The sequence below is a fragment of the Helianthus annuus genome, chromosome 9 (genome assembly GCF_002127325.2).
Source record: "Helianthus annuus cultivar XRQ/B chromosome 9, HanXRQr2.0-SUNRISE, whole genome shotgun sequence".
Taxonomy (NCBI): domain Eukaryota; kingdom Viridiplantae; phylum Streptophyta; class Magnoliopsida; order Asterales; family Asteraceae; genus Helianthus; species Helianthus annuus.
This window is the reverse complement of record NC_035441.2, coordinates 128942344-128951595: the sequence shown is the minus strand read 5'-3', so window position 1 is coordinate 128951595 and position 9252 is coordinate 128942344.

The window sequence follows — 9252 nt, the reverse complement described above, 5'->3', positions numbered from 1 at the left end:
TTTTTTTAAATAATTCATTTAACATTGTTCATTCTAAAATCATTTTTTACTTTTTTTTAACAATTCGTTTTTTTAGTTGTTGATTGTTAAATGCTTTTTTTTAAATTGTTCCTTTTAGAACCTTTTTTGAAACCGTTCATTTTTTAAACTTTGTATTCAATTTACTTATAGCCGTCAAGAAAAATGAACTTCAGAAAATGAATGTTTTCAAAAATTGAAGGAATTTAAAAATGATCGATTTTAAACAAACGAGTGGTTTAAAAAAGAAGATTAAAAAATGACGTTTATAAAAAATCAAAACCTTAAAAAAATAAGTTAACAAGTGTACGGTTTTAAAAAACATACGAATTTAATAAACGAAAGGTTAAAAAATAACGAATTTTAAATAAAAGAAATGAAAGATTTGAAAAAGAAATAAACCACTCTAAAAAGAGTTTGAAAAATGAACGATCTTTTGCAAACTTTTTGTTAGAATGTTTCATCTTTTTTCAAATATAACATTTCTTTTATTTTTTATACACGTCGTTTTGTAAAATTTTAAAAAACGAACAACTTAAAAAAATGAGTTGTTTCAAAATGTTTAAAAAACAAATGATTTTAAAAAGAATGGTATAAAATGAAGTGTTTAAAAAAAATTTTAAAAGATAAACGACTTTAAAAAGAACGTTTGTAAGAAACCAAATGGTTTAAATGGGAACAATTTTAAAAACGTTAGATGGTTTAAACAAAATGTTAAAAAACAAATTATTTTTTAAAACGATATTTATAAAAACAAACGGTTAATGAAAATACATATTTATTTGTATACTTAAAACGTATTTTGTTAAATAATAATCATGAAAATTAACGAAATAATAAAAAAAACTCGAATAATTGCATTAATAATCTCTTAAATATTAAAAGAACTTTGTAATTATCAAAAACAACCCTTAAGGTATATAATTACCTAATTACCCTTACACTTAAATGTAAAAAAGTAACAAAGTTAGTGTTAGGGGTCAAAACTGTTATAAAATGTAACCTCAGGGTCTGATATTTTAAATTATTTCTTTTTGACCTAAAAGAGTTAAATTGACTAAACCACAGGGGCCAAAACAGTAATTACTCTTTTGCAGCCAACAAGAAAGGCAGGAGGGTGGATGCCTACAACTCCATATCTGATTTTTTTGGTCTAGTTCAGATTGGGTCACATTTTTCTAAACATTACGACTAATGATCTAAATTCTAGACACACTTAGATGAAGCAAGATGAACTTTAAAATTTGAGTAATTTGGCAATTTTAGTGTTTGAATGACTAGACAAACCTCTATGTTTTTGATGTATAACCTAAGACAAACCTCATGAAGGCATGCAATTATATTTTTCTAATGATTGTCTTTCAAAATTCCACATATTATGTAATGTTTATTTATCTAATATTGCTTTTACCTATTTGTATACAAATAAATATATGAAAAAAGATAGGAAATAAAGTAAGAAAGTAAAATTAAATAAAGTAATGAATTTTGAATCGAATAAAGTAATAAACCAATATAACTATATATAAAATTTAAGCAATACTTTTTTAGTAACGAATAAACCAAAAATAAAAGTAGTTTAAGTTCCTCATATTTGCATGTTGGTTATTAACTTATTAAGGTGTTTTTACATTTGGCTATTAAGATACATCTCTTTGCTCTGTGTTTACGAATTAAGATGACCCATCAGTTTCAAAGCTACCCTCCACTAATATACAATTCACTAGAAAAAGGTAAAAACAAAGATCAAATATTGGACTAGTTTTTTAATTCTTGCTTGTTATTTCCTCAACACTTCATCAACTAAGGGTATGTTTGGCAAAACTAGCTGGTGGCTGTTAGCTGAAAGCTGATAGCTGGAAGCTGAAAGCTGGTAGCTGGTAGTTGGAAGCTGGTAGTTGTAGCTAGTAGCTGGTAGCTGTAGCTTTTTAGATATTAAGGTGTTACAAATTATAATATTTCAAAATTAAAACAATCAGATTTTCTCATGTGGTGAAAAAACAATTTTTAATATTCCCATATCAAATCAAAATAATCATATTTGTCATGTGGTGAAAAAAAATTATAAAATTTTCAGATCAAAATAATCAGAGTTCTAATGTTCTAATGTTCTACAAACATATTTTTATATTTAAAGTTCAAAATAAACAGATTTGGAGAGAAACTTATTCATTGATCTTTGGATTTAATCAACTAAAAATTGCAATAAGTTTTCAATAGGAGTGCAAACGAGCCGAGCCGAGCTGAGCCCGAGCTTGACTAGGCTCGAGCTCGAGCTCGAGCTCGATTAACTTATGAGAGCTCGGCTCGATTCGAGCTTTGTTTTCAAGGAGCTCGAACCCGAGCTTTGTTTTCAAAGCTCTAGCTCGGCTCGATAAATAAACGAGCTTTGTTTTAGGCTCGATAAACAAACGAGCTTTGTTTTAGGCTCGATAAACAAACGATCTTTGTTTTAGGCTCAAGCTCGGCTCGGGCTCGATAAGGCTCGACTCGTTTCAAGCTTTTTCTCGAGCCGATCTCGAGTAGCTCGCGAGCCGCTCGACTCGTTTGCACCCCTAGTTTTCAAGCTACCACGGAATAAACTAAACTCCAAAAACAGAAAATAAATAACTGCAATAATTTTTAGAAAATAACGAACACCTAAAACGGTACGGATGCACAATTGTCCTACTTTCTTCACAATTGTTGGTTGTGTATCAGAATCAAAAGAGATACAACAACAAAACACACATGCATGTAGAGTTGATCAGCAAAATAGAGGACTAACATATTCTACACATGCAGAACAATATAATAAGACAAATATAGAGATTTGATGGCAATTCTCGATTGGGGGATGATGTCATGAAATTATGTGCATGCCCTAATACTATGTATCAGGTTCTATAAAGCAAATCATAGACATGCAAAGAAAGTTACAAATTTATAGTGGCTAAAAAATTCCATCGCAAATAGTGACGGTATCTCTACCTGGTCCACAAATTGCATATGATTGAAACAAACAAATGATGAAGTAAAAAACAAATATAGAGATTTGATGGTGTGAATTACCTGAAGGAGAATTTGCAACGATGGCCAATTGGTTTACATAACTATTTAAGTAATTAAGTAATTGAAACCTTAAAAGTTTGTAGGTTTTTTAAACGCTACTATAACCAGCGTTTCAATATGAGCTTTTCAACTAATCTAAAAGCCTTAAGCCTATTTCAACCAAACAAGGCTTTTATTAGGCCTGGAGCTTTTTCTTAAAAGCTTGAAGCTCCTAAAAGCTTCTAAAAGCTCGTTGCCAAACATACCCTAAAACAAACAACCATTCCTCTGATCGGAAAAAAATGTTTTAACCTTCGAGTTCAGACTTTTGTTTTAGGTTAGTGTCAAAATTTCAAGTTGTCGGTAGAAACTCCACCGTATATGTCACACCCTCAAATTTCACATGTGGGGTTTTACCGCGAGGCGTGCGACTGACCATGATCTAGCCACTAATCATGTTGAACCAATTATTTAAATTGTAAAATCGTCACAATCGACACGATTAGCGTTCAATGTTTAAAAGTCCAAAATACAGTTTAAGTTAGCAGCAGAAAAATATAGTAAACCTATCTTAAACTTAAAACCATAAGTTTAATAAATGTACGAAACATAAATCTTTACGAACCACACACTCCAGCCGATTGCAACGTCCGTCCAAAGCTGTACCTAACAACCTGCAAAGCATGCAGTAGGGTGTCAACATAAAGTTGGCTAATTCACAAAATTTGAGTTTAGTAAAAGTAAAGTTCACAATGTTTTGATTTAAGTATGACTCGGGTAGCTATCCCTCATCATATGACTAAACTGTCTACCGAATGCTGACGTTTCGTTTGTGCCCTCAATAATGTCTATCAACGTTAAAGCAAGAGTGAAGGTTAGAAGTTCACGCCCAGCCTCCAGCACGGTGTGAGGTTTGTCAAACTTAATAGCGATATCAACTAATACCTCGCGTATGCCCACCCGGCAATTTAATCGGTAAAATATAGGGACTTTCATGATAGAATTTTCGTTTAGTCTATGTGTACTATCCACCTCCAGTGGATAGCATGTTTCAGTGGTCCACATAAGGGACGCGCGCGTAGCCCAAACCAGGGCTACCATAAAAAGTGTTGTTCCAAACCAGGGACGCATGCTTTTAGAAAAAGTTGCGAACTCACCTTAGTTTGCTCGGTTTTGAACTCGAAAGGTAATCAGGAATGTCAACTTTGTCCTGGTATGTTTACCATTTCAATTAGTTCAATTTATGAATTCCTACACATATCTACCAATTAGCACGCGCACACTTTGTCACAAATATTTCACCATATAGTTTTCAAGCATATGTTCATAATGTACAGTACGACATGTTATTCATCAGTTATATAACCATAAGACACATGCGGACACTAAAAGTAACAAATTCCACACTTTATAAACTCATAAGCATGTATAACTCAATTCACTGAAAATAGGCTGTTTTGGGATGTCCGTTTACTGTACTTACAAGACTTAAAAAATTTCGATCTTTTTATGTGACATGCCCCTCGGAGGGTTGGTCCGGTGTTAAATTTTTAGAGTCTAACTCCTTACAAAAAAATTAAAAAAAATCATTTACTAACTAGCAATCAGATTCGTCACTTTCTGACTGCAGCTCACAGAAAAATTCTTTTAAAAATCCTCGGTTATCCGACTGACGAAATTCCAGTTGTAGGTTAGCTCGGACGCCTAAGACCATCTACTGTACAAATTTCATGTTCAAAATCTAAGTATTCACCTAGATATGACATAACACACAACACATAAAATCTGCAGAAAAATACAGCTTTAGTTGCTGAAACGAAATAATTTATTTTAAAATATCAAACGACGTCCAAAAATTGTAATTCCAGCTCCATTTGAAACATATTTCAAAATACCACGTTATAGACTCAAGAAAATCCAGTTTTCGTTATGTTATGACCCATTCACAGCCAGCTGAAGTTGGCTGAAAACATTGGACAGATTCTCATTTTGTTACCCGACTCCTTTAAACGAGTTTTACGACTTTAATTCCATAACTAACGAACAGCAATGGCACTTAAACATCACGTTCAGCAGATTATCATGTCAGTTTAGATTATTTATCAGTTTAACCTCACGAATTCCACAATCCACCTATAATCTAACCATGATAGCTATACGCTTTCAAACCCTAGTTCCTAAACGAACCCAACAATCAACCCGCTCATCAACAACACATAACTCCTAGCAACTTGCATTCTAAATATCATCTTAACAGCAAGAAAACGCAACAAAAATCAGAAACGAAGCCAAGACACGCAAAAGTAGCAACCAAAGTCATGCATGAATTGATTTAATTAACAACAAAATGCAAGATGCAATACCTAGTAGCGAGTGAGGTCGGATTCAGCCTTGGATCGAACTAGAGAGGGGTTCTTGGGCTTGATCTTGCGTCGGCAGAGGAGGAGGAAGAGAGCACAAGGTCGCGACTTCTGAGTATGAGTGATTAGGGTTTGTTTTGAGGTGTTATGATACAAACATGCATACATACGCATTCTCTAGTGAGGTGGGGGCGGTTATGGACAAGAGTTTGGACCAAAGTGTAAAAAGGGAAAGGTGATTTGGGCTGCACACTTATTCCACTTGGGCCGTAAATCAAATTGAGGGTGTGGGGTTACTTGAACCGTAATGTAAAGGGTAGTTGTGGGGCCTTGAGTCCTAATCTAAAAACTCACAATTATTACATGCTGAGACTTAATCACAACCATCAAAGCAACTTGGTTAATTGTGTTGGGCCGTAACTTGAATAGAGGATAAGGGTGTTTGGGTTAACTCTTAAACTCGGGCCGAAATATAAAAGGTTTGGGCTGGGTGGATTATAAATTTAAGGGGTGCGGGTATGATCGCGTTTGGGCCGCAACTGGGCAAAAATGATGTGGAGCTGGCTTCAGGTTACGAATTCTAGTTACGTATTACGTATTATAGTTCCGGTAAGATTATACATACACATAAATATGTTTCGGCTTATAATCGCGTAAATATTCAACTAGGTGCTCAAAGACACAAGCGATGTAGTAAAATAAAACGTAAAAAGGAGCGGATTTTACCTCGAATAATCGGGTTGTCACAGTATAAATACTACTAATCTTTTTCATGACCTCCCCCCCCCCCCGTGCGCCCTTTCTGGTTTACACCTAACGTCGATCAGAGAAGGCAACACACTTACTGAGATATATTGTGTTAGATGTGGTCACAGGTGAAGGTCGAGGTGCACATCACCGGGTTTCTTAATACCCAGGTTCGTGTGTGGGTATTATCGAGTTTGGGTTTGCTGGGTATTGGCAATTCCTCGGTTGGGTTCGGGTATTGGCTACAAAAAACCATACATGGTGTAACAAGTTCCGGGTAGGGTTCGGGTCTGAGTACCCCATACCCGGGTATAAAACTACCCTATTTTCAGGTATTAGAAAACCTGGTTTCCAGGTATAGGTAAGGTTTTTAGGTAGAGGTTGTTTTTGGGAATTCAATTTTTTTGGCATAAAACATATATTTATAAACCTTTTATTGCATAAAACATAGATTTACATAAATTTAATTAAAGAAAGTACAAAAACATAAACAAAAAACATAGATTGATTGTCTTCGATTAGCGTTCGTCTCAAGGTCGACATTTTTGCAAATGTTTTTCAAAGTCGTTATGGAATCCGGGTTCAAGAAATAACTGCAATGAACACACATGGAGCCTTGCTTGGAGCGAATGACATTTTACATAACTCGAAACGAGCCTAAATAGATGATAATCGAGTTTTAGAACCCGTGCCATTGGAAGAGGAAGCCATATATGTAGGGATAATTAAGGATTTTTGATCTTTTTAAGTGTGTGACTAAACCAAACATCAAACATCTATTTATAGGTGTAGAAATACATTTTAAACAAAAAAATGGTCAAAGATGGTCTCCTAAACACTATATAACCGTTCCAAACATCCAAATCTCAAAAAATTAAAAAAGGTCATACTTGGTGAAAACTCGGTCAAAACGTGGTTCGGGTATTGTAATACCATGTACGGGTATCGAGTAAGAAAACCCGGTCTGTGGATGGAATAAAACTCGGGTACAAGTATGGTAATAATCGGGTAATAATTGGGTATCAGGTATAAATTGGGTTGGGAAATACCCGGTTTTAGGGTTTTCAGAATGCTAAGCATACCCGATGTGTATGCTACGAGTAGGGTCAGGTGCGAGTTTGTTTAATTTCTGCAGATTTTTGCCAGACACGGGGTCGTGCCCAGCCAACATGCCCCCGTGTCCATCTTCTGTAAGTTTTTGTTACTGGCAGTTGAACACGGGGTCGTGTCCAACCGACACGGGGCCGTGTCCAGGATGCCAGTAACATAAAATTTTGCTTTTAACACCATTTTACACATTCAATCAACCTAAAAACTTATTTTTGGGACACATTGAGGACAATGTGTAATTTAAGTGTGGGGGGGATGCTAAAACCTTGAATCTTGCAAGTCCTAATAACAAGCCTTACACAAAACTCTATTGGAACCGCTAATCACCCCAATTTTTTTTTTCAAAAAAAACTTTCATTTTTTTTACTTGTCTAAGTTTAAGTTGGAAATTCAAGTTCTAACAAGGTTATATTTTTACAAATTTACAACCGATAGCGTCGTGATAAAAAGAACCAACATAAGAAAATTATGAAAAGGCATGACAAACTTAGTTAAGATTTGATTACATATACTTGATCACATAAAAAACCCTTTCCCACAAAATTGAGTTTTGAACCTTTATCGAGCATACAAATACATATCTTTACACTAAATGCTCATTTTTCGTTTCTTGTGTGAATAGCCGCTTGGTTCGTACGACTCTAGAACTTGCCACAACAATACATTCCCGGTCCTTACCAACTTAAACCCGAGTAAGTAAATGATGGAGGCATTAGGACTAACCCTTTTTCTTTCTACACCATTATTTTTTCATTTTTTTTACCACCTACCCAAAATCCCCCTAGTTAACTTTGTTTGAAATAAACGGTTCATCAAAATAAATAAAAATGAAAAAAATAGAAAGTCTTTCAAAAACCGACGATTGTTACGCTTTTCGCCCTTTTTACTAACCACTAACCCAACCACCCACCTTAGCCCAAGCCTAACCCTTCACCCAAAAAGTCCTCTTGATATTTACAAAGGTATATAGTTAAAAAGGAGGAGGATTGATTGCTTGGCAAGCTTATGGTAGGAGTAAGTTCCATGCCGCTCTCGAGTGATTCACTAAAAATACACCTTCGGCCGAGTGTTGAGTGATTCCCCGTGAGGTATGTGAACTTGTATATAAATGGAAATTTAAAGAGGTATGTTATGCCCTACTAAATAATTTATCTTATGAAATGTTTTTAATAAATCATGACGAATAGGATTGTAAATAAATAAAAATAAAACCTAAATAATCTTGGAAATCCCGACACTCTATGACAAGCCCAAAAACCTTCTCTTCTACCCATTCCATTTGGGAGTGAATAAAGCCACATTATAAAGAGTTTTGCTAGAGGACAAGCAAAGACTTAAGTGTGGGGGTATTTGATGTGCACAAAATGCAACATATAAATTACATCAATTGTGGCTTAAAACTAACCATTTTTTAGTACTAATGTTCGAAAAAGTGTACTTTTGTCTTCCTTTTGTATTTTCAGGATTAAATGAGCTCAAAATAACAAAAGAAGCAAAAAGACAGCAAAATCTAACATAAATACAAGAAGGGGAACAAAAGTGATATGCCCGACCCCCCGACAGCATCTTCCCAAGCAAAACAAAGAAGACAGAAGACTGAACACGCCCCGTGCCCAGTGAGCACGGGGCCGTGCCCAAGTGCCAGCAGAAAAGACAAACTCATAGAAGCTTCTGTTGCCCACCACGGGTCGTGCCCAGTGGACACGGGGGCGTGGTCAACTTCCTGCAGGCGCATTTATTGTAATTGCGAATTACAATTAATGAAGAGAGAGAGTCAGATGGACACGGGGCCGTGCCCAGCGGACACGGGGCCGTGCCCGAGCTTCTGTTCAGCCTATAAATAGGAGTGTTTGGAGCTCTTGCAACTCGTCCCTTGACACACCACCTCTCTCACACTTCACCCACCACCATCACAACACCATCATCCACCACCATCATCCATTGTCCATCATAGAGCGTGTGAGTCGTCTCGGGATCCAAGATTGAT